General features: G+C 31.4%; 4 non-coding genes across 4 annotated transcripts; 3 read left to right on the top strand and 1 right to left on the bottom strand.

Moving 5' to 3' along the window:
- Positions 1-10062: 10062 nt before the first annotated feature.
- Positions 10063-10148, bottom strand: Trnay-gua. Its single transcript is given in 2 exon segments — positions 10063-10098; positions 10112-10148. It is a non-coding gene; the product is annotated as a tRNA-Tyr (tRNA).
- Positions 10149-10718: 570 nt separating this feature from the next.
- Trnay-gua lies at positions 10719-10804 on the top strand. The gene is given in 2 exon segments: positions 10719-10755; positions 10769-10804. It is a non-coding gene; the product is annotated as a tRNA-Tyr (tRNA).
- Positions 10805-11025: 221 nt separating this feature from the next.
- Positions 11026-11111, top strand: Trnay-gua. The gene is given in 2 exon segments: positions 11026-11062; positions 11076-11111. It is a non-coding gene; the product is annotated as a tRNA-Tyr (tRNA).
- A 1883-nt stretch (positions 11112-12994) lies between these two features.
- Trnay-gua lies at positions 12995-13080 on the top strand. Its single transcript is given in 2 exon segments — positions 12995-13031; positions 13045-13080. It is a non-coding gene; the product is annotated as a tRNA-Tyr (tRNA).
- The last annotated feature ends 12262 nt before the right edge of the window (positions 13081-25342 follow it).

The following is a 25342-nucleotide window of genomic DNA, read 5'->3' as shown; positions in this document are numbered from 1 at the left end:
ACATTTTTTGTTAAAATAGCCTTAACCAGTATCTAAAAATGTGGTTTATTTGTCTGCTGACAGCGTACTGTTTTACCCGCCGGTAATAAGTGTCACGTGTCCCTAGTGTTTATAAATAAGGCAGCAGGATTATATAATGCACGATCACATCAACATGTAGCTTTTCGTCCATTTTCCGATCGAACGTCTTTGAATTTTATTGATTGAGAGTAACCAATATTAAAACGTATTCAAGGATCTTCACAACCCGGATCAGTTGTTTTTGTATATAACTGTATTATTTTCATTGATTTGCATATTGAGAGTCGCAAATTATTTCCTTCTTTATTTTTCTTGCTTTTGAAATTATTTCGACGTGGTGTTATTTTTCATCTTAACAGATCAGATCATCATCAATTTATTCTGTTTTTAAAATATTCTAAATTTATTTTTGAAACATCTTATAGGATGGTACGTCTTCATTTTTAACAAAAGATAATTAAACAAATGAACATTGCACATTGAACACTACATTACTCAAGATCAAGAGCATTGTTGATAAACATATCCAAAAATTAGCATTATATTAATGACCAGATCTGATAAATTATTTAAGTCCAGAGAATTTTGTGACTGTATTATTTATCGATGTTTTTTTACGTGAGGGTCCACTAATTTCTAATAAATAAATGAACGAATTATTTTGTTAATGTAGAGAAAGGCTAAAAACTAAATTTTACTTAGTACAAAGTGTTATTTGAGATCACTTATTACCAATATCTTCCAGACAACTTATATAATGTTCAAAAGGGTATAATCTGCCTAAGTATTAGCGAGTACGTACAAATTTACGATAATATAAGATCAAGTTTTTCAAACTACAGACAAGTGTTGAGCTGCAATAGGGTTGATGCTTATGTTGTTCGGTTTGATAAATAAAAAATGAACGAATTTCTTTTGTTTTTAATCAGATTATTTAAAGTTTTTCAATGTATATTTAACGATTTATTCCTGATTTGTTTTAATTTGTTTTATATTAGCACTTATGTTTTTCATTATTATTTGTGTGTCAAATTCTATATATGAAATATGAAAATATATCTTCATATGCACATATGCAGTAACTAATAATAGTTGACAATGTGTAGTATGTTTAGTAGGAAAATATATATGATAAGGTACAGGGTGTTTATCGAATTTACGTTTAGAATAAGCATAATTAGAATGTCGTCCTAATCCTGATACAATATTTGATTTATTAATCAATATATGTATATGTATAAAACTGTTCCGTTACTGAGTGACTGACAGACAACGCGCAGCCTAAACCACAGGACCTAGAAACTTGAAATTTGGCACACGTATGCCTTGAGTTTGCTAAAGGTGCACTAAGAAGGGATTTTTCAAAATTCTCACGGGATAGGGAATAAATGGGATTTATATTTTCGAACCAAAGTAGCTCTATCTCCGTAACTATAATTATTAAGGGTTTCAAATATAGCATGCAAGAAGGTTATAACAACAACTAAAAAATTTGTTTAGTATAAGCATTATACCAGTGCGAAGCCGGGGCGGATCACTAGTCACATATATTTACATATCACTATCTGTACCTCTTGCCATCTATTTATAAAATCGATGATGAATTTGAATAAAAATCTAATATAACATAGAATACTATAATATCGTGGAACCATCGTGCATCATGAAATAAAAAAATAAAAAAATACATTTGAGTAATTATTTAAAGTTTTATTACACAACAACAAAAACGCACACACTTCATAATTACATACATATATTGTTCATTGTACATCCCTATTGTTACAAACTGCAACAAGACGGAGAAGTAGACTCTTATTGAGTTTCCCAGCGTGTCGCCGGCCTAATGACTCAGTTGTATCACATAACAGCTGTCAACAATTACGGCATTGTTGTCACTTTTGAATTAAAAACCTAGATAGCCTAGATAGCCTAGTTGTTAGTTCTTTAAATTCCCGGCGTATAGCTTTTTTTAATTCTTAAACGTATAAAGTACTGTATTATGTAAATATAAATAATTACAGCTACACAATGCAAGATTTTGTTACTTATAACGTAGTTCACTTAAACTAAACGCTAATAACAAAAAAAACTAGTGTCGCGTCAACATCTCACAACATATTATACAGACAGGCATAACAGCTTTAAAATATACAAAGTTTAAGAATTATGAAATAACAACAACAACATTTTTGATAATCAAAATTCCATGGGAACAATAAAATAACAATTAATAATGTAATATAGGATAGTATAGAATAAAAATCAACGGAGGGAAAGACAAAGAAAAGAAAGATCGAATAGCGCTTTTACTTACAAAGCGATTTCAGTCAGTTTTTTCTGCTGTAATCCACGTGAAAGAACCAAAAACTTTCAAAAATAAATGGAAAAAGAAATTCAATTTCAGTATATTTTATTTATTTTTAATCAAAACTTATTCCAATTCAAAGTAAATAAAATAAATTCTCTTTACAGTGATTTGATATGTTACTGTATGCTAATACTCGTATTTTTTTGTTTAATACTGAAACGGAAAATAAAACATCAATTTTACATTTACTGTAAGAATTCATAATGAAAAAAAACCTATGAGCATATATTAATAAATATTTTATCTTAATAATATTATAATGAAGTTAAGTTAAGAACAAGCTTGAAAGAGCGTCATGACTTTGGCGATCACGTATTATTCCCGACACTCACCGTCAGATGTTTTTTCTCAATATAAATATGTATGTTAAATTTTATTTGTAAAAAGGAGGAAATAATAGGGAGACGGATGGATTCGAACTTAAGCATTTCAACAACCCTAATACACAGTCGTAATGCCGCTATTCGTAATGGACATCGCGTCCGTACGAGACTGCATACGCTGCGCTCTATGATATCTCTACGTGAGCAAAATTCATCAGAACACCATTGAAGAAACGTCTTTGATCAATTTTAATACGCTTTTGCAAGAGTCTAACACGTAACTCTCTTAAGGATATTTTAACACAAATTTAAAATTTCATGGAATATCTTAAAATCATCGGAAAAGTACACAAAACTTACTATTTTTTGTTAAATTTATTGATGTTACAAGAGTTCTTAGATCTTTGACATTGAAAACTCACAAATTTCATCTCCTATTTAAGATATATTTTTAAAACTGCTGAGACAATTGTCTTTTACTCACAAACAAATTTAAAGATCCAAAAATGTAAAATCCTCAATTTTATTATATTAAATGATAATGATATGATATTTCATGAATGTCTTTCTGCCAGTGTTTTCCAATTTCTCAGGGTTGGACTCGCCGTCCATCAGTCTTTGTTTTCAATAGCAATATATTTTAAAATATTCTCCTGTAAACGTTTATTCATAATACAAAAATCCACCAATCTCTACCAGATTCGTGACTCCAAGGACCGTATATCTACTTCGTAGTGAAGAAAGTATTACGAAGTTTATTCGAACGTTAAAAACTTATTCCTGTTTATCCCCGACGGGATAATGCGATTCTCGTATGTTCTCGAAAATTAAAGAAAGAACTGACACGAAATACTTCTTTAGTTCTTTAGTCCCTTATGGAAGAAAGGAAATTATAAAAAAAGTTTAAAATTTATCATATTAGAAAAAATAACCTATTTTGACGCCTTGCATGTTCCAATTAATATGGATATTTGTGTTATGTTTATTGTTCAAGTGTTTTTGATTTTTAAATGTTTGGTGCGAATTTTAATAATATTTAAATATTTGTCAAGTGTACTATTTTTACTTCCCTAGTTACGTGTATATGCCACGAGATTATTGTTATATAGATCTATTTACCCAAAGAGGCGCCCTCCTACAAGTTACATTACTTAATTTCGAATAAAATAAATTTAACACATATAATCTGTTTTATATTTTTTGCTGTCTTTACTGTTTCTTGTCTCACGCACACTAGGTCATATTGTAAACACGAGCCTCTTCTAATGCAAGCCTATATTAATTGAACTTGGAGGGGCACGCCTTCGTGAATGAATTGATCTTTCGTGTGGCTAAAAGTGATGCAAGATAAATTTAATACATATATATTTTTGTACGGTTAGTGTTGCATATATTTACATAAATTATTTCGAGGTTTTTGTAGTAAATGTTTCTAAACTTTAAACTTAAAAATAAAATCGCAGTCCCAATGTTTTGATATTTTTACTTTTATTTAGTGCGGCTAAGTAATCTTTTTGTCTTAAAGAGCAGGAGGAGAAAGTGGAACACGTTTTGTTGTATATAACAAACTATATACATTACAAAGATTTTTTATAATTGCATTTAATTCTTTTAAAAGTATATGAATATTCCGCAAATGGAGCAAAACTTTACACATACTTTTTTTGTCGATTACGTGTCGTGTTGCAATATATACTGGTGTTGTATGAAGGCACTGTGTTACTCGTACCGAAATTATTTACTTGAATCGAGAAAAACAAACCAATAAAGACACTATCCTCTTTATACCATCAGTATAATTTATGGATAAAGCAGTAAATATGTTTATTTCGCGTAATAAATGACTAGGAGATAACGACATAATCTTTTCCGTTTCAATTAACTTTCTACAAACCACGACAGCTACCCATTCCAATAATTTAAATGTCAATATTAATATGCGGAAATAGCATTATATATTGTTTCATTATCTGTTACTTCCTCGCGACTAATCCTCTTTCGAATGTTTTGTTTATAAGGGCCTCGGGATTCAAACGTAAGGTCGGATCAATAAAAAGTTATTGTGTTTTAGAAGCTAGAAGAGTACACTCCCGTGCCTCAAAAAGTAAGTGTAGCTGTTGCTATATGTACTTTCCTATATCCTGTGCTCCTTAACTCATTTCAAATGCGTTGTATTTGCCGTTGAATTGTGAGAGGTAAACGAGAGTGGACCTATGTTTAGCAAACACATAAGCACTATAATATGTCCTGCATAGTTGACTAATATTAGTCACCATAGTCGAAATTGTTAAGAAGGCTTACGAACTACTAGTTCAATAAACGTATTTTTCAATTTTATTTTATAAGAAAATTTATAATATGAGGTTAACCTCAGACCTGAGTGTACATATGTACTGTAAAAAGTAAAATAAAAAGTTTCAGACATTCTTTGCCGATATAGTTGTCTACAACACCATTATAACAGATCACACTATGATTTTAACATAAATAATAATTTAAAGCTCAAAGCGGCTTCGCACGGGTGCATTGCTGATACTGAGTATACTACAGATTTTTTTCTTTACTATATTGTCTATGTATTATATACAAAAACCTTCCTCTCAAATCACTCTATCTATTAAAAATAACGCATCAAAATACGTTACGTAATTTGAAAGATATAAACATACATAGGGACAGACAGCGGTAAGCGACTTTGCTTTATACTATGTAATGATGACAGGAAAGCGTTTGAATAGCTTATTTAAGAAACAAATATTGAATTGAATTGAATGAACTCTGTTATAATGATCCCAATATCAAGAACTTTTAATAAAAAACAGTAACGGAATATCTACAAAAAGATAGAAAAATAGTAATCTAAGCTTGTGCCGATTCTTAGAAATAAATGAAATATTAAACCCTAGATAAAGTCTGGTATGTTACGATGTATTAAAACTAGAAACAAAATGCAACTCTGGTTAAAATCTGATTCGCAGAATGAAATTTTAAAGATAGCGTGGAAAGGTAAGAATTTGTATTAAGCTTATTTAAAAATGGAAACAGGAATATAAAAGAGAAAAACGAAATAATTGAATGAAAATTTCCAAGAATCTTTGGAAATTATAAAAAATATTGAACGTCTAGCCGTTTCAATTCAGTTGATGTTTTCAACGAATTCCTTGTCAATAGGAATCATTCACTTTAATTGTTATACAGAATACCACCAAAATTTGATTTGCCTGCATATTATTATTTTCAGGAAACATCACGATCGAATTTTAAGTATTTATTAGAATTGCAAATCTTGTTACTTCTAGAAAGCTATACTTTGGCGACAAAAATACTGAATTTTAATTGATAATAAACGAATGACAGGATCAAGCGACATAACCAAGTGAACTGTTGTGAAGATAAAAGCGTATATCCCGCTATGAGATATTTGCAAAATGTCTCAATTTCGAATTGCAAATTTAAATTGTTGGATTCAAAAAAAGAGCAATCCAAGGATCGAAACCCGAATAAAATTAGTATGTCAGCAGTTCGATAGGTGTTTATTTAAAATTATGTTCTTCAGCATTTTGCAGCTTGCGTTTAATAAGAGGAGTAATATAAATATGATAACACAAACCAATTACTTCTCCAAGCGATGTCATAACTTGAGCATTGTCGAATACGTAGCGAAGTTTAATTAACAGCCGCTAAACAAAACAAGATAATTAATGAAGTTCAGTGCAAAGTTCGTCGCTCTGTAGTATAATGAATGAGATTAAAGTTGTTGTTAATACGCCGTTACCCAAAACTTGTTTTTTTTCCCATGCGGGCGGGTTAAATAGGTTACAATACAATCTCATATTAACTCTTTTTGGTTTTATTTTTATTTATTTTTCTCTTCTGAACTTCGCTTCCATGATATCCATAAATTTTAGATCTATTATAATAAAACTATTAACACAACATTAATTTATGTCACTATATTAATTTACCAATCAATACATATATTATTTATCCGCCTATTGTATATAATTATATCCTTTGACCGCTCATCCACGAATGTAGCTTTCTTCTCCCCTGTCCGTTCAAAATCCTCCGCCTTTCGTGTTTCTCGTGCCAGGCAGTACCAGTCGCCGCACCACGCCACGAGAGGAAGTGACGGGAGTCCAACAATGAGGTGTCGATAACCGAATCAATAATTATACTAAAAAAAATACTATTTCAAATAAAAACGTATTTAAAAATTCAAGCCGTACTAAATGTTATTATTTCATTTCAAATTATATAAGTATATTTAAAAAATCATGACATTAGTGTATGTTATTTATTTAAAATAATACACATACAATGATGTATAGTTTTTGTAAAGAATATTTTCAGATACTCGAGGCACAAATTTGCTAGTGAATCATATTATAATCATTCACTAATGATTCTCTTAATGCGTCACATTTAATCATTTTTATTCCTGGCGGTGGAGTACGGTATTCTTGGTTAACACTAAAACAAACAAAAGTGTGTTTTATATGTATAGTTCCTAGTTGCAGTTTCGATCGTGGAATTAATCAGTTTTGCAAAACAAATAGCCCATTGACGGCAGAATTCGACAATGAATTTGAGCGTCGAAAATGCAACGAAATTCAAATTCAATTGTTGTAAAAAAAACAACAAAATGCAAGTCCTATCTTCTATTCTTCTATCTATAGTTGTGACGTTATTTTTTTCGTGTACAGGAAACTTATAGAAACAAAGAAAATGATTACATTTACAAATAAAGCAAATCTCTAATTAGTTTTGTTGATAGATCAGGTTGACAAGCTGCAGAACAACCTCGCAAACATCAATCAATCGCATAAATTTGTGTTTATAATTCATCTCGTGCTAGGCGGTGAAGGAAAACATCGTGAGGAAACCTGCATGTATCTAATTTCATCGAAATTCTGCCACATGTGCATTCCACCAACCCGCATTGGAACATCGTGGTGGAATATGTTCCAAACTATCTCCATAATGGAGGAGGCCTTATCCCAGCAGTGGGAAATTTACAGTCTGTTACTTTACTTTTTATTAGAACAACTTCGCGATAAAACATAGAGAGGAGTTAAAAACTCCTACTATATTTGATCGCGAGGTTTTCCTTCACCACCAATCACAAGATAAATTGTAGGCATAAGTTAAGTATATGAAAATCTTAGCGCTACCCCAGATTTTGCTATCCTTGGAAGAGTTTGTCCCGTTCATATCTAATCTTGGCACTTATGATAATTCTAAATTTCGATTTTGTAATCTTATTATATTCTAATTACATTATTAGTAAGCGTTTTTTTTTTCTTCAAAGTCTCAATATGTAACTCCATATATAAGTTATCTTTAAATGAATTGAATCTAACAGGTCCTATTTGACGACGTCCTCGGGATTATCCCAGATAAAGTACGTACGTGAGAACGGTACGAATGAAACTTGAAAAGTTTCTTAAATGCTCGTTTAGTTCTAAAGAAACATTATTGTGTAGTTGTATCAAGACCTAAAAAACATTTAACTGCGAACTAATGTTTTATAAACAGTTTCCTTTTTTACAATATATTTCATGTAAACAAAAATATTACTCCAATAAACAGCTATACACTAAAGCTGTTTACGCTAGTATTTTTATGAAAATTAAAAAAAAAATTAATGACAATTTATCTACTGCATATAAATAAGTCCATATTCAACCCTATATCACTAAATCAATTAAATCAAAGTATAAATTAATAAAAACAATAAATTATCGCACGTAATCATTCTATTTATAAGTGCATGTATTTCAAACGAAATTTTAGAATAAAAAATGTTATAAGTCTTTGACGTTATGCCTATTTAAGATGAACGGCTACTAAGTTATCTGTATTCATTTGTACTTTTGAATAATTCTTTTAAATTTCCGTTACATTTTCTTGCTGTTGAAGTAAAAGTTAAAATTCAAAAACCTTCTGATATTGGTCAATGTTTCTTTTGACTCGTCAAAAAAACATCAGGTGGAAATTATGACTCACGTGCGACGTTATCTGTTTTGTTTTACCAATTTTTGCAGGTTTCCGACTATTTTTTCAGAAGAGAACAGCTCACGTAACGAACTTTTATCTCGACGATTCTGATTGCCATCTGTTATGATAGAAGTCGTACCTAAATAAAGGACGGCTTAATTTCCCATGATTTGTAAATCAATTTCTAATATTTGGACTTCGTATTGTGTAAGTTACTTATAGCTTACTGATAACAAAACAACAAGAAATCTTGCTGCAACCACAAATACTGCACAACCTTATATATATCAGAGATAATCGTTGTTAAGAGGAAAAATTGTTAAATATAAATAAGTGTATATATACAGTCTAGTAATAAAATAAGGATACCTTTTAACTATTTCTTAGTTAATTAATTGGTAGTAGATGTTAGTAAATGGTCCACAGCTTAGCAAATATCTCATCTCGGAGCGATTTGAGCTCCAGTGCGCGACGTGGGGCAGAATTTCACGATGTTATCCTACATCGCCAGACACAAGATTAATTACAGACATAAATTAAACACATTTATACTTCTAACGAAAAATTGTAGTGTTATATTATTTTAAAGATAAGAAAAACAATTTTGCTTAGGCTTTATTATTATGATTTCTTCTTTTTCGTTATAAAGCCATTGGTCCTATGACTTATCCCTGGCTAGACTTGCGTCGTTTGGGAATGAGGAAATAGAAGTTGTTTCAATTTTACGCACAAATTTGTACGCTGTATAACATAAAACATAGTTAGCTAATCTAGTCTTTAAATGTATGCACCATATTATATGTACGTATTTCGCAAGACCAGTTTTAGAAATCTTAAGAACGTTAGGCAACTAAAGAGTGAAAGTACCTGATTATATGCCAAATAATTTGTTTTTCCGTTAGGTATTTCAATAATCAATTGCAAAACAAATTGAATTGTGCGAGTAGTATAATATTTTTACATACATACATTAAAAAAAGAGCACATAAATCACCTGATAGTAAACTCACCTACGCCCATAGACACTACTCTATAAGAAGTATTAACCATTTCCTTGTTTAGTCCCTTGTACCTGTACTGACACCTGCTGACAAACCCTTACAAACATATGCTTTAAATATATCTAGCAACCACAAATGGAATATTTTTTGATTTAAAAATGCTTATTCTGAAATCCGTGAAGGCATACAAACGTGGTATTCCGGTTTCAAAATTGAATAGCTACTGGCTTAAGAGCGTCTTTCCTTATATAAGATGTAGCTTTTATTCATTAATGTCAACGAATTTGATTAAATATTGTCCGAAACCAAATGAACAAAATTTAAATTTGAATTTTACAAAAAAATATCCTTCGAGCCGGATTTGAACCAGCGACCTATGGATGACAATTAAGAGGCTACAGTCCACCGCTCTACCAACTGAGCTATCGAAGGCTTGACGTGATATCTTATTTAGAAAGGCACACATTTCGCATTATTAATAAAAACTCAATAATTTTAAATCAGCAAATCAGGATTTTTTTTACAATATTGGCCTTTAAAATCATAAAAAATGTTCTAGAGATATAGAATAACTTTACTGATTTTTTTTAAAAGGTTTTATAATTTATACAATAAACTGTCAAAATACATTACTTGCTGTAGGACAAGTTCAAAGAATTTGCCATTAATTTAAAAAATATATTAGAACATCGAGTATAATGATGAAATTAAAAAAAAAATAATATTATTAAATGATAAATATATAGTAAAAAAATGATATGAAAAGTTAAAGAATCTTTAGAGGTTTGATATAGAAGGTGACCCAGTTTTGTGATATAATAACATTTAAAAAACAATTAAGCAAAATTGGACGAAACAAAAGTAATCTCACTGAGTTTATTTACCGGTGAAGCAAGGTTACCGCAGATCTAGTTCTTATCATTTCCAAATAACTATTACACTTAGTACGCAATCTTACGTTAATTTGTGAATGCATAGTAATAAGTCAAAAATTAAATCAAACCTTCGATAGCTCAGTTGGTAGAGCGGTGGACTGTAGATTGTTAATTGTAATCCATAGGTCACTGGTTCAAATCCGGCTCGAAGGATTATTTTTATAAATTATAGCCAGTGTTTTGTAAAATTGATTAAACCTTTTTAAATATTTATAAAGATATTTTTCGTCTCTAGAGCATTTTCTATGTTTGTAAAGCCGACCTCTTTCCTTATATTATCCATTAAAAAAAAAACATGATTTGCTGAGTTGAAATAATTTACAGTTTTTAATAATTTGAAATTTGTGACTTTCTAAATGAGATATCACGTCAAGCCTTCGATAGCTCAGTTGGTAGAGCGGTGGACTGTAGCTTGTTAATTGTAATCCATAGGTCGCTGGTTCAAATCCGGCTCGAAGGATCTTTTTTATAAACTATTTTAAAAAAACCCACTGAGTTACTTTCGCCGGTTCTTCTCAGTTCAGGGTGCTTTTTTCCGAACCGGTGTTAGTGTTTAATTTGACCATCAATAAGAAAGTGTTACTTCTACATCAATGTAGAGTTTGAGTTTGAGCTTAGAAACATTCTGTATCAATTATTTAGTACAGGATAATTTTGTATATCGGAGAATGTTGCAATTTTATGTCATGAATTTTAATAGGGTTTAGTATTATGTATCAAATTATAATTTGACTTAAAGTGAAGGGAAATTGAGCGAGTCTGTGAGCGTTAATTAAAGCTTTTAGTATTTATCTAAGAAACTACTAAACTGTTTTACTCTTTAATTAAGAATTGTGTACATTAAAGTCTTAATTATCTACAAATAAAAAATAAAAATAATTACTGTGCAAATCATGACCGCGTGAAATGGCAAGAATGCTAGCAGCGTTTGCCCGTTGAATCGCAACTCCGACCCTCTGGGTGAAAAATTAACGGACCCTCCTGTCCAGTAGAGGCAATAAGTCGAGGTATTATACTGACAATAAATGTTCTAGCACTATTATACAAAGGTCAAATGTTTCTCGTTCTCTTGACGACCGCCGAAGAGACGGAAAGTATACCGCTGGTTCTTTAGTAGTTAAGTAGTCTACTATAATAGGGCGCGTTAGAGGTCCTGAACATCGGTGATCCCCACATACCTCTCTCACTTCAAGAGAGGGTACCTGTTAACGCGTTTTTCCAGTAAGAAAAAAACTAAGCTCATTTTTATTAAACAACGAATATTTTCTCAAATTATTTCAGTTGTTTTGAACAAAATCTTGATTGTAAAGAAGAAATATTGGGATTTACCTAAGCAGAAAATATATGTATTTTTGTCAATTAAATCTTCAATTTTTTCAAGTCCAATAAGAAAAAATAAAAAAGGAAATATTACTCACAGTCCTTTTATTAAATTAGTGTGTATAATATTTTTTTCATGTAAGTTTGATTACGAGTAACAAATATTTCAGGCTCTACCAGAATTATCAGAATTCTAGCTGTGCAAACACTCGGAACAATACGAGCTCGTAGGTTATACTCGTATAATTGTTTCGAGCATTTACACGAGTACATTTTGCTTCAGTTGCTATTTTAGTTTTAGCTCTTAATTATCTTTGGAAATGTTGAGCAGCTGAACTAATACACAAGATGTGTCGAACTTGGTTTGTCGTGCTGTTATTTTGTTGTCCACTTCCTGTTACGAATGTTGAACATACAATACATGTACATATATGTACCAAGAAAAAATTGTACCATTTATATCTGAAAAAAAAAACACATTTATTTTTATTTAAAATGGTAGGTAATAAGTAGTCAACACAAATTATAGCACTATACAAAGAGGAAATGGCTCCTTTGTACCTGTAATTATTTATATTTGTACACTGGCTAACTTGCCCTATACATAAGATTTCACATAAAAACTGATGTTTTGCGTTCGAATAACTGATAGCTTGTCGGTTACAATCAAGACAGGCGTTCACAAAGCCTTACCGCTAAGGAAGTAAGCGTCAATACAGTTGTAACGATTAAGATACATTTTGAACATATTCTTTAAGATAATTTTAACTTAACTTTTTCAACTAATGTATTATTATTATAAAATGAATAGAGAAATTAGTATCAGTTTATATTTAATGCCTTTACTTTTAAACTCAAAATCGGAACAAATATTTTCTATCATTTATGTTGAAAAAACAATTGCATCAATAAATATTTTCTTGTGGCATTGTTCACTGTGTTTATATATTATTTTCATAGATTAAAGCGTCACCCCGTTAATTAAATTTAAATGTGCAGTTATAAGTCAGATAAAACGTCAAGCCTTCGATAGCTCAGTTGGTAGAGCGGTGGACTGTAGAGTGATCATTGTAATCCATAGGTCGCTGGTTCAAATCCGGCTCGAAGGATCATTTTTAAATTTTATTTAAACAATCATCCACAAGTAAATAAATAATTTAAACCTTGTGTTTATTGTTGATAATTGATATGGGGTGATATATTTATAAAACTGTTATCGATCGGCAATTTTTTCTTAATTATTTATACACATATGTTTTGGTACAGTGATTAATTTTATTTTTTATATTATCTATACATAATCCAAACATATTCGCTTAACGTCAGCTACTGACCTTTTTATACCGGATTTAAACCCTTTTAAAAATATTTTATGCTTACATAAAAAAAATATTTAAAAATCAAAAGCGAGTTGTCGAATTCAAACAAAAGAAAAATTTTTAATTCATTCCGACACTGGCGTGGATACCATCAGACGATATATGGGCTGTATAAAGTACGGAGGACGATCCTCTGTCACTGTTCCATGGTTTACACCCTCGTAAATATAAGGATCATTGGAATTTCTGTTCACAATGGAACTTCAGAATAGATAATATCTCAGTTTATATTATTTACGTTCTGTTCGAAACAACTCACTGGAACTGCGTTGTAATACGATTTTGTGTTTTTATTTTATTACTCGTAATCACTAGTCACCTGTCCCGACTTCCCACAGGTCATATCAGGACATAAGTTTTAATATATAATTTTATCTTTTATTTATTTATTTTTTATTGTTTTTTTCCAACGTGTTTTACAACAGTCGTTCTCTTTCAAATTTTTTACATAAAACCCTTAAAAATGATATACTTAAAACCTTATGAATTCCTCTATCTATTTGCGAAAACCGCATGAAAATCCGCTCAGTAGTTTTTGAGTTTATAACGAACATACAGACAGGCGGCCGAGGGACTTTGTTTTAAAATATGTAGTGAATATAAAAACACATATTTGAATTTAACATTTTAAAGCACTGAACTCGTTTCACGATAAATTTATTTTAATACGAATTTCAATTTTCTCGTTTCCTAGAATTAGCTGCATTTCGACTCGAATCGTGTTAATTTAAGTATAAACGAAACAAATTGCATTATGATCAATTATACTCTTAACATAAACTAAATTAACTATCAACCATTAAAACTATTTTTTACTGATACGCCTTTATAGTCCTTACTGACATAATCGTTAATGCTACTTTTGAAAAGCAATAGGTACAACTGTAATTAGCAAAATAAAAATAAGCTATATTTCTAAATTCAAACGCTGATTTCGAACTCCATTGTTTTTTTTTAATTTATTTTTATTAAAAAGACAAAGACATAAAACAAAAGGCCAGTACATACTAAACACACAACACAGATAATATATACAGGTCGTCCGTATTGATACCAAAAGTTTTATGTTAACTATAACAGAAAGAGATATGTTAGGTACATTTAGATCATTGACGTTGGTCACAGCTCAGCAAATACATATATTACCGGGAACAGAATTTATGATCTCGTAAATACGCGGTGTGGCGGCGTGTCACCAGTTGAATGTGGGCACACGTCAGCGTCAACAGTATGCAGGTTAGAACTATTTGTGATTTACTATCTACCTATCGTATTTAAACATAGATTGAATCTTTCGAGCAAGTTTGATCATGTCAGATGTATGAAAATATGAATAAGCTAGGTAAGATAAAAGAAGGCTACCCTTTTAAAAATGGACTATAAAAACGGGTATTTAATTTGTCAGGATTAAACATTTAACGAATAAATAAAATTACAAATAAATTGCAGGTAATTTGTATGATTTTTTTTATTTTACAAATAACATTGTAGCCAACTTTGTTTCGTTCAAATCTCACTTTCATACTTAAAAACTATACTGTTTACCGATTCGTTTTGTGACAAAAAATATTAAAAATAGTAAAATCTATTTTCATTGAACCTCTTTGTTTTATTTACCAAAAAGGTTTTGTATTAAAAGTTTTTTTTTATTCTTACGTTTATCAAGTTCATAAACTATTTATTATATAATACGAGATAGTAAAACCTCATTCATCAATTCTACTGGCAAACGCCAATTCTTGCTGTTCCAGTTTAATGGCGGTTCTCCTTCCTTTTGTTAAGGGCTATTTATTCCAGTAGAAGAAAAATAAAGATAACAGAACCTAAGATTTACGTTTTCCATGCAATTAGCTAATCGGCAAGTTGTATATCTTTACTTATAATATAACATTATTTCACTTAAATATTTGTTTTTACTTTTGATATAAAATGATTTCACTTAAATATATAGTAATTGTATCCACTTTAATTTTATTTCGATTTTTCCGATGACAGCTTCGGTGAAATTCAAAACGAATTTTATTTGCAAGACTGTAATGAATACCATAGATTATTCTAGCTCACCAGTATTATCTTTATTGGGTTTTATTCGAATGTGGTTGGAATAGGCTACACTTACCTAGTCAGTAGTAGTAGTATCAGACGGATTTTTTTTTTGAAATATTGGACAACATCACATACTTGACTCTGATCCCAATACAAGTACTATAAATAAAGCACTTGTGTTATGAAAAATCAGAAGTGACTACGGTACCACAAACACCCAGACCCAAGACAAAGTAAACAAAGCGAACCAAGGATCTCGTGACTGTACGGCTGGTTATTTAGTGGGTATTCCGGTGTAATAAATCCCGATAGGTTTCCTGGGCATCGTGTGTATAAAGTTGAGAAAGAAGATAAGGGGGTATTTCTGATATACGTCAAACATACACCCCACTTCATCTATGGGAATCGTGTAAGGCATTTTTGCTGTTCGAAAAAAGGCTATGTACAGTCGGGGTAAAAAAATGTTCGACACCTTAAGATATTCTATTTTCGTGTGCTCAGTATGAACGACAAACTGCTTTATCGATCGAGAATGACATATTGCGTCGCAGTCATTTGATGTTTAGATTCAAAAGGTACTAAGAGTTTAAGACTTGAAAACTGACGATGGTATTCTTACTCTGACTGTACCTATTTCACATGTTACAACATAAAAAAATATACCATCGGAACTCAATCGTGCAGGACACGCCTTTGTCATGTAATATCATAACATTTATAAAATAATGTCATATTTAATTTATTATGTCATGTTGATAATATTTAATAATTCGAATTTCAAATGTTTCACTGTTATCGAACATTCAATTTCACGTCATTGCTATTCCATACGATGTATCTTGTATTGAAATGTAATCACAATTATCTATAAAAGCATTTGCAACGACAAATAGAAATACGGTCGAATTATCAAATTATGATCAAAGCAATATGAATTCGCAATTTGCTTAGCGTTAGCGAGTTGTATTTGTCTTTGGTATGAAAATGTTTTCATTTGATTCAAACAAACTAATGATTTAACATAAACAAATTTCCCACTACTGGGTTATGACCTCTCCCTTTGAGGAGAAGGCTTGGACCACACTACTCGAATGCGGGTTGGTGGATACACATGTGTCAGAATTTCGTTACAATTAGACACATGCAGGTATCCTCGCGGTGTTTTCCTTCACCACACGAGATGAATTACAAACACAAATTAAGCATATAAAACTCAGTGGTGCTGGTCTGGATTGAGACCGCAATCATCGGTTAAGATGCACGCGTTCGAACCACTGGGACATCTCGGCTTTTATTAACTTAAAATAAATAAATTATTAGATAATAATTTATTTTTGATGGTCTTGTCGCTTCAAATATAATGGATCATATCTTAAACTTATTTTTCAATATTCTTCACAAACAATATGAAGCGAAATGTTCTCAAAGATTTCTTGTGTAACTACCCCGTTGCATCTGATTTACAATTTAAATAAGTAGTAAATTCAAACAGGCTCCGAATCTCCAACGAAGGTATAAAATATAAAATTGTCAAGGATAAAAGATCAATGACCTTTGCCTGGTGTGTGAGAAAAAACACCCTTATGTCATTTGTTCTATTCAAATTCTTCCTTTAATAATAAAATATTTTATTTAGATGTACATATGTATATATGTATATATGTATATATGTATACAATTAAGATCTTAATGAAAATAATTCTTATGTAAATACATATTTTCAATATGTATAACAAAGGCTATTATTTTAGACTGTCTGAATATGATCTTACCAGTTATTTTTTCAGAGATCGATGACTAACAAACACAATATATGTAAAAGTATATAAAAAATATATACCGTTTCAAATATATTAACTAAATATATATCAATAGCAAACATAATATATGTATATTTTATACAGTCACTTTGAAAATTTTATTATACTACAGACATAAAAAATTAAAATGAAACAAGAAACACTTACATAAAACGAAACTTAAGTTTATTTACAAACTTCTTATTTTCGCGCCTTGGCCGGTATTTACGATTCGGCGCCCAATAAGTGTGACAATATTTCTCGTAGCGGGAAGCAATCTTTTAGACGAAAGCGGAAACGCCCACGCTTGTTTACGAGCAATAAACTAGTGGCCGGTTTTACGCGTTGTACTTCACACTGTAATACTTCGTCTGGAACGGTAATAGGGTTATTCATTTTTTAATGGTCATGTTATACTGATCCTTGTGTAAACATTTCTAATGCATACGACCCATAACTCACTGGTTCTAACAAGCCTTACACCAATCGGCCAGTAAGTTCTAGATTAAATGATATTTTGGTTCACTTTTATGTCCCGCTACCTTCTTGATACCAATATTTCCTGAAAATTATTTCATAGGGTTAGATTCGTGATGATTCTACCAACTCACATTAGAGCAGCGAGGTGGATCTCCTCGAAGGGAGAGGAGGACTTAGCCCAGCACTGGAAAATTTACAGGCTATTGTTATTATTTGTTTCCTGATACCTTACGGTTTTGTCCTAATTCAAACCCAGAAAACAAGAGAATGGGATTATAAGCACCAGCAAGGGACAGCAATATCACTGTCTATCTCATCGGCAAGTAGCTCGGCACGAAAGGGGATCAAGGCATGCTTCTTATATGAAAACAATTGTACAAATTGTACATATCAACGTTTATGACTGTCCGTATTATCTGCATTCTCTCATGAATCATCTAATGAAGTTTAAATATAATGTCAGTATGAGCACCTGCTTGAAAGCGCCTACTTAAAAATTTCATTCAGTTAAGAAATGATTTGTCTTTGACTTTGATAAAACGTTTAGATTCTTCCCAAGGCATTTGGCTGATAATAATTACCGCGTCAGTTGTGGTGACCGGATTGTATAAATAAGCATTCTTCTTCTAAAAAATCCCTGATTTATCAACAGTAATTAAACTCCACAACCAGCTAGAACATTGCTCGCTTAAAATAACAAAAACAGCATAGAAATAACATTCGTCCTCTCTAATTACTATTAAAAACAACTGAACGCCGAACGTGCTCGCCATCTCACGCTGATAAAAACACATTTAAAAAAATAGAACATACGTGAATGTGACATAATTATTTCAAAATCAATATTTGTTTTGTTTGATTCATTTTAATGGCCGCTGTTGCAAGCATTTTTTTATGGTATAGGTTGGCGGACGAGCAAATGGGCCCCCTGATGGTAAGTGGTCACCATCACCCACAGACACTGACGCTGTAAGAAATAATAACTATTTTACATCGACAGTGTGTGTGTGTGTGTCCCTTGTGCCTGTAATTACACTGGCTCACTCACCCTTCAAACCGGAACACAATAATACTGAGTACTGTTTTTAGGCGGAAGAATAACTCATGAGTGAGTGGTACCTACCCAGACGAGCTAGCACAAAGCCCTACCACCAAGTGAAGCATAAATACGCTTTAAGTAAAATAAAAAACAATATTTTGATAAATAATAAATTGTATTGCGGCTCATTTTCTTTATTTATTCTGTCATGTATTTTAAAGATGTTTTATTCTTGAAATACAATATTAAAATTTTAAAATAAATTAATAAAATGTATTTATTGTAAGTTGTATCCGGTGATTGACATAAATTATTTCATTAAAATAAAATGTTGCTTCTGATATAATCCGATACAAAGTTTTCCCTTGATTAAGTGCAAAGAATGAGATTGCCATATAGTTACGTGGAGAGGAAACAAAAGGTAAACATCATATAAAATTATTCTTACACACATAAATATATTATAATAACCAAATTTCATTCAATAATAATCTATCAAACTGATTGGTGAACAAAGTAACAACTTTCTTATCGGTAGATTCTACATGAAATACTGACTTTTGATTTAATTCAATCATATGTATATTTCACAAACTTCATGAACCAAAAAATCAATGTATGTTAACTACATACATAATTAGTCATATTATCCAATAACAAAAAAAAAAAACAAGTTTATTTTGAACATCATCAAGACTAATAAAAATATAGATAAGATATACTCACTTTATTAACAGAATTAAACTTTTAATTGGTTATTTATATATAAGACTCTAGAAACATGAGGCTACTCCCAGCGCTAAAAGGAAAAGTTTCCTTCAAGCACTGCTCAAACTTCTGACATCAAGTGGCCCTAAATCAACATGTTCCATTTAAAGAGACAAGGATCAATGTGTACTCTGCCTTATTGAACCTATCTCATTGTATGAATAGCACCTAATATTGATATAAGTGAATTATATACTTATGTAATAAAATCTTGTAAATTTATTATCCAATAAATATTCATGATAATAAAAAATAGGTATGAGTTTATTCATCAGCTCTTGATTAAGTTCAGTCTGTACTTTATTGATATATTATGTTTTACTCATAAAACAAAAGTTATACGATTGAATGATAGTGAATCAGCCAATCCCAAAACTTTGGTTGGGTTGATGCAAGATTTGTTTTTATGTAAAAGCTTTATAATATTTTCATTCGAAAATCGATATTACACATAAATACAATTCACATTTCGAATGAATGATTCCAAATATAATAAAATCATTTCGAATTTGAATTCGAAATTCAAATCATCACAAACAGTTTTATGTAGTCTAGATTTGAATGAAATTTCCACAGATAAACGAAATAAAAATTGTGAGATATAAACAAGATATTCTATAAGTCATATATATTAGATTGAATCAAATAGCGCACTCGGTACTGTCAAAGAACTTTCGCAACAATTTCTAGAATCTAGATTTCTAAATTCAGTTGTCAAGTCACGGAGAGACGGAAAACTTGAACTGCGAAGTGAACTGTGACTTAAATAATAATACGCTGAACTAGATTGATCTACTTCGAATTAAAGTTTGAATAAATCTACATTTCGAAACATGAAGCATAAATGAAAATAAAAACGACTCTTATTTTTATGAAATACTAACTCAATTTTTTATTTTCAAGAATATACTGTAGCAGTATTTTATCGCTAGTTGTATAAAATTTATTTTAACGTTGAAAATTATATTAAATGGCTGCACTAAAATTAATGTACTTAAGCAATAAATTGCAGAAATATTATTATTGCTACTTTAGTCTAAAATATATTTGAATCATTCAAAATTGTGGACGTCTTCGCTATACATAATAAATAGAAGATCCACTCATCTGGGAAGGTAACATCCATTCAACAGAAATTCTACCAAGAAACAGAAATACTTAGTATTGTGCTTCAGTTTGAAGGAGACTTCCGAGAGTCTGTGTATATTCAGACACAAGGTAGCATCTTATTTCCCAAGGTTGGCGGTGTCGATAATTGAAGAAATAGTTAATATTTAAAGTAACAGCCTTTAAATTTCCCACTGCTGGGCCTCCTCTCCCATTAAGGAGAGGGTTTGGAATATATTCCACCATGCTGTTACAATGCGGGTTGGTGAAATGCACATGTGGCATAATATCGATGAAATTAGACACATGCAGGTTTCTTCACGGTGTATTCCTTCACCGCTGAGCACGAGATGAATTATAAACACAATAAAGCACATACATATAGGTGCTTGCTTGGGTTTGAACCTGCTCTTTGCTTTGCTTTGCTGCTTTGAGCTCAGGCAGTTAATATTTACAGCACCAATATATTTTTGTGTTAGTAACCATTTAACATCAGGTCGCCCCTCCGCTACCTATATAAATTAAATAAATAAATTATAATCCCGAGGTTATAGCCACATTAACATATTATAGATGTGAAGATCATCCACTACCACAACATCTCAACCAGCTACAACGTAGCTGGTACCACAGTTGAAGTCAAAATCTTTATTCAATACAGAAGCACTAAAAAAGCTACCTCCGGTTAGGAGAGAAACGTCTTAGAAGCCAGCTTCTTACCATCGGCGAAACTACACAGAATTATATACATAGACAAGTCTTTGTGTCCTTGCCCTCAGGTTTTATGAACTAGCCAATAATCAATGAAGAACTTATATAGGTGACATAACATAAAAGCAATCAGTGTGATGAATACAGAAAAAAAAACAATATCAATGAAATTTAATTTAAACCAGTTCAATGGTTTGCTTTACACGAGCACAGATAAATAAATGATTTTACTTCCATTAATTGGGTTTTTATCTTTGCCTCAATATTATTGTCCAGTATTATACCCTAAAATATTGTATGAAACACGCTCCATTAAAGGTTAATAATATGCATGGAATACCACTTATTCGTATGTGACGTATGTGTAATGTTTAAAAGCAAGTTTAATTAAAACTTAATTAAGTTCGTTTTGTTCCCTGTGGAATTCAGTCGGTTGTTATTGCTGTCCCTTTTTTAATATCTTTTGTAACTTTCATCGTGATTTTATATAAAGATTAAAAATGTCCGGTGTTTACATGAGTGCAGTAATTAAAGATTAATTTCAAGATTACCTATTCACGCCTTTAACTTCATATAAACATGTATACATTATTAATTTTATCTATTAATAATATAGAGGTGATTTAATAAGTATATTCTTCTTTCAAATATTAAATTAATTATGTTTGAGAAGGAGAGAAAGATAAATTAACAGCTTAACTAAATGCCGCTTAAATTTATAAATAAAGTCGTTAATATATATATACCACACTATATTTATCCGCCATTATACTTAATACGACATGTTTGGAGATCTCTGATCGCAATCTCGGTTCCAGTCTATAAAAAAAGCCGCTCATAGTTCGGAAATTGACAATATTGACAGGCCCAAAGGCACGTAAATTGGTTGATTTCTCGCCTGTATTCTTTCCAATCGCATTAGGTTCGCTATCCTATCATATTATGAGAATACTAATCGACCTCGAAATCAATTTGGAAAATATCATATAACTATAATATGCATTAAGTGTACCGATTTGTAAATCAAAAAGTCTTTAGTTACCTTAAATAGATGAAATCGAATACCATACCATACAACACCATTTTAAAAACTTAAAAAAATTTCAGCTATCCTTCGCGCCTTACGAAACATCCCCGAAGCTGCAAATTGTTTGACCTGCTGCCTTCGTAAACGTTTCGAGTTATCGCTCGGGGCTTTGACTGTTGACGCGTTAACACAAGGCAGGATAGCTCACTGCGAATTCAAATTTAGATTGTGTTGAGTGTTTTATTAAAAATACGAAGATTTAAAAACATTTAACAGCAAAGGAGATTCTTAATTAAAAATAGCCATATGGAAGGAAATATATAGTTCACTCACATATAGCTTTTTAGCACTGAATGCTTAATTACTTAAATTATTTATATATCTAAATAGTATTGCGTTACAATATAACTAGAAGAACTTTTTGATTCTGGTGTGCGTGAGAGCAACGTTTAACATTTGCCAAACGTCTTACTACATTTTACATGTTTGCATTTTATAGTGGTACTATTTTTTATGGCGCGTATTAGCTTTATACATCTATAGGCGACAATAATCAAAGCTAAATTAACCGTTAATTTTCGTCTTAGTTTATAAAGATGCATATTCTTAGATTTTAGATTTAAATCAAATTGAATGATAAACACTTTTCGGTATTTTAATTACTTTTTTCTTTATTAACAGCTAAAAGTTTTAACGTTGGCAATTAAATACTCCTGTGTCTCGGAAAGCACATTAAGCCGTTGGTCTTTCGCCTGATTTGTCTTCGATGCTGTGGGATTTTCGTCGTATCTGTTTATTAGAATGATGCCATAGGGTATACACATGTGCACTTACTTAGTACTTTGCCGTTAGCTAATTCTTGAAAATTGTAACCATGGCAAAAAATCTACTACGAGCGTATTACTTTGTTACTATGTAATAATTTGAAATATTGAAAACTGAAAAGCATTATAGTACCAACAGCTAATCCGTTAGTCAAGTAAGCAAATAGCTACAAGCTTTATCGCTAAACTTATGGAGTCCTCTTCACTAAGACAGCTTTCATTTCAAAATAAATGCAGCAATGAAGCGCTTTATTATTCAAATTTGGAAACAAGATGACGCAATATAAACTTATAACTATATTTATCTGAAATCGTGATTAATATTTTATTAATATCGTTTTTATTGTACGTTAATCACACTGTTTACTAAATAGAGTTTTATCTTTTTATTTGCATTACGTATGTACATAATACTCAAGATTTCAAAAAATGGCCATAATGATTACCCAAAAAACAAGTAGAACTGCAAACGTCGACGTACGAAAATCAAATAGCATGAGCATGCGTTTACACAACTAGGTCATGCTCAACACTACTTTCAGAACTAGCCAGGGCTCAAGAGGCGCGGACGCTGGGATTACTGGGCGGCGAGTTCACGAGGCATCCCCGAAAGGATTATGCGAAGATCAAAATAGACATTTTACACAGTATTTAAATCAAATCAAATCAATTTTATTTAATTAAACTTCACAGTGAAGCGTTTTTGAATCGTCGATTATAAAATACTTAACCGTTTCGTTAAACAGCCTCTAGCGAGAAGAAACGACAAGAATCTCACATGGTTGCTTTTATCAAATAAACAGATTTACAATTATGTAATTCTTAATATTAGCTAATATAAATCGTACAAATAATAAATTATAGGGGACTCGTTCATGACTTTGGGTACACAAATAAAACTTGTCGTTATATTAGTATGCACTTCAATATTGATATATAAAAATAATCGAAAACTTGACAAATATAGACCGGCAGATGATAATGACAAAATATTTGGTCATTTGTACCAGTATGGCGGTTCTTCGGGAGTCTAATCACGTAAAGGCAAAAAGGAAAATGATGGTCGTAGCGTTTGCACCGGTGGCCCACTCGCGTGGGCATTAACCGAACGCGTCGGAAAAATAACGAGTGTCGAACGATAACGACGGCCATAAAAAAAATTACTCCTTTGCAGTGGTATGGCGACCATTGGGAACAGTCGGAAAATTATGGCAAGGTGATTTTCGTGAAAATCGTGGCTACTCAACGATAATTAGCTATGCAAAAATTAGCCTGGTACAAATGGTTGAATTTTTCTATTAAAATTAATGCATTCGCGTCGGTATGGCGGGCTGTAAGCCACACCCGAGAAGTATGGCATTACGCTACCGCTTACTTCTTTTTTTTAGACTATCTGAAAATACAAGCATTTTTGTGGAACAAATCGTTCGACACTCGTTATTTTTCCGACGCGTTCGGTTAATGCCCACACGAGTGGGCCGCCGGTGCGAGCGCTACAACCATAATTTTCCTTTTTGCCTTTACGTGATTAGACCCCTGCAGAACCGCCATACTGGTACAAATGACCAAATATTTTGTCATTATCATCTCCCGGTCTAATAGCTGTCTATGGATATTTCAACGAACTTTCTGTATTCTCCGTTTTATTTTCGTTCTAAATTCGCCAAGATTTTCATTGGAAAATATCCAAACATAATTTTTGGTTTCGTATTATGAAAAGTTATTTTATATCACAAATTGTATGAAACAATACGAAACACAGTAAAACATCAATTTTGTTTTTATCAAACCATCGCAAGCGCAAAATATAACATCTCGATCGATAAATGTCACCTCGAACCGCCAAAACAAATAGACTTTATATTTTATGTAGTTCGTGACGCGCTAGACTAAGAAATCGTTGTATACAGCCAGAGACCCTTTTTAAAATATTAAATACTCTCTCCCGCATTGATGTAATCTGGAAAGACAGAGATTGTTCGATTTCGAGTTATTTAAAGTAATTTTAAAATTTTAAATATCTGTTATTTTAGAACAAAATATTTAAAACACATTGATTGTAGTTCGTATGATGCTAAAGTTATATTAGTTAACTGACGAGTACGATAATCAAAAATATCGATTTTCAATTATTATTGAAATTAACTTCTAATTGCCACACTGCACTCGTTACCAAATATGCCACACATAT

Source organism: Vanessa cardui, chromosome 1 (genome assembly GCF_905220365.1).
Source record: "Vanessa cardui chromosome 1, ilVanCard2.1, whole genome shotgun sequence".
Lineage (NCBI taxonomy): Eukaryota > Metazoa > Arthropoda > Insecta > Lepidoptera > Nymphalidae > Vanessa > Vanessa cardui.
This window is presented reverse-complemented; position numbering and strand designations above follow the sequence as displayed.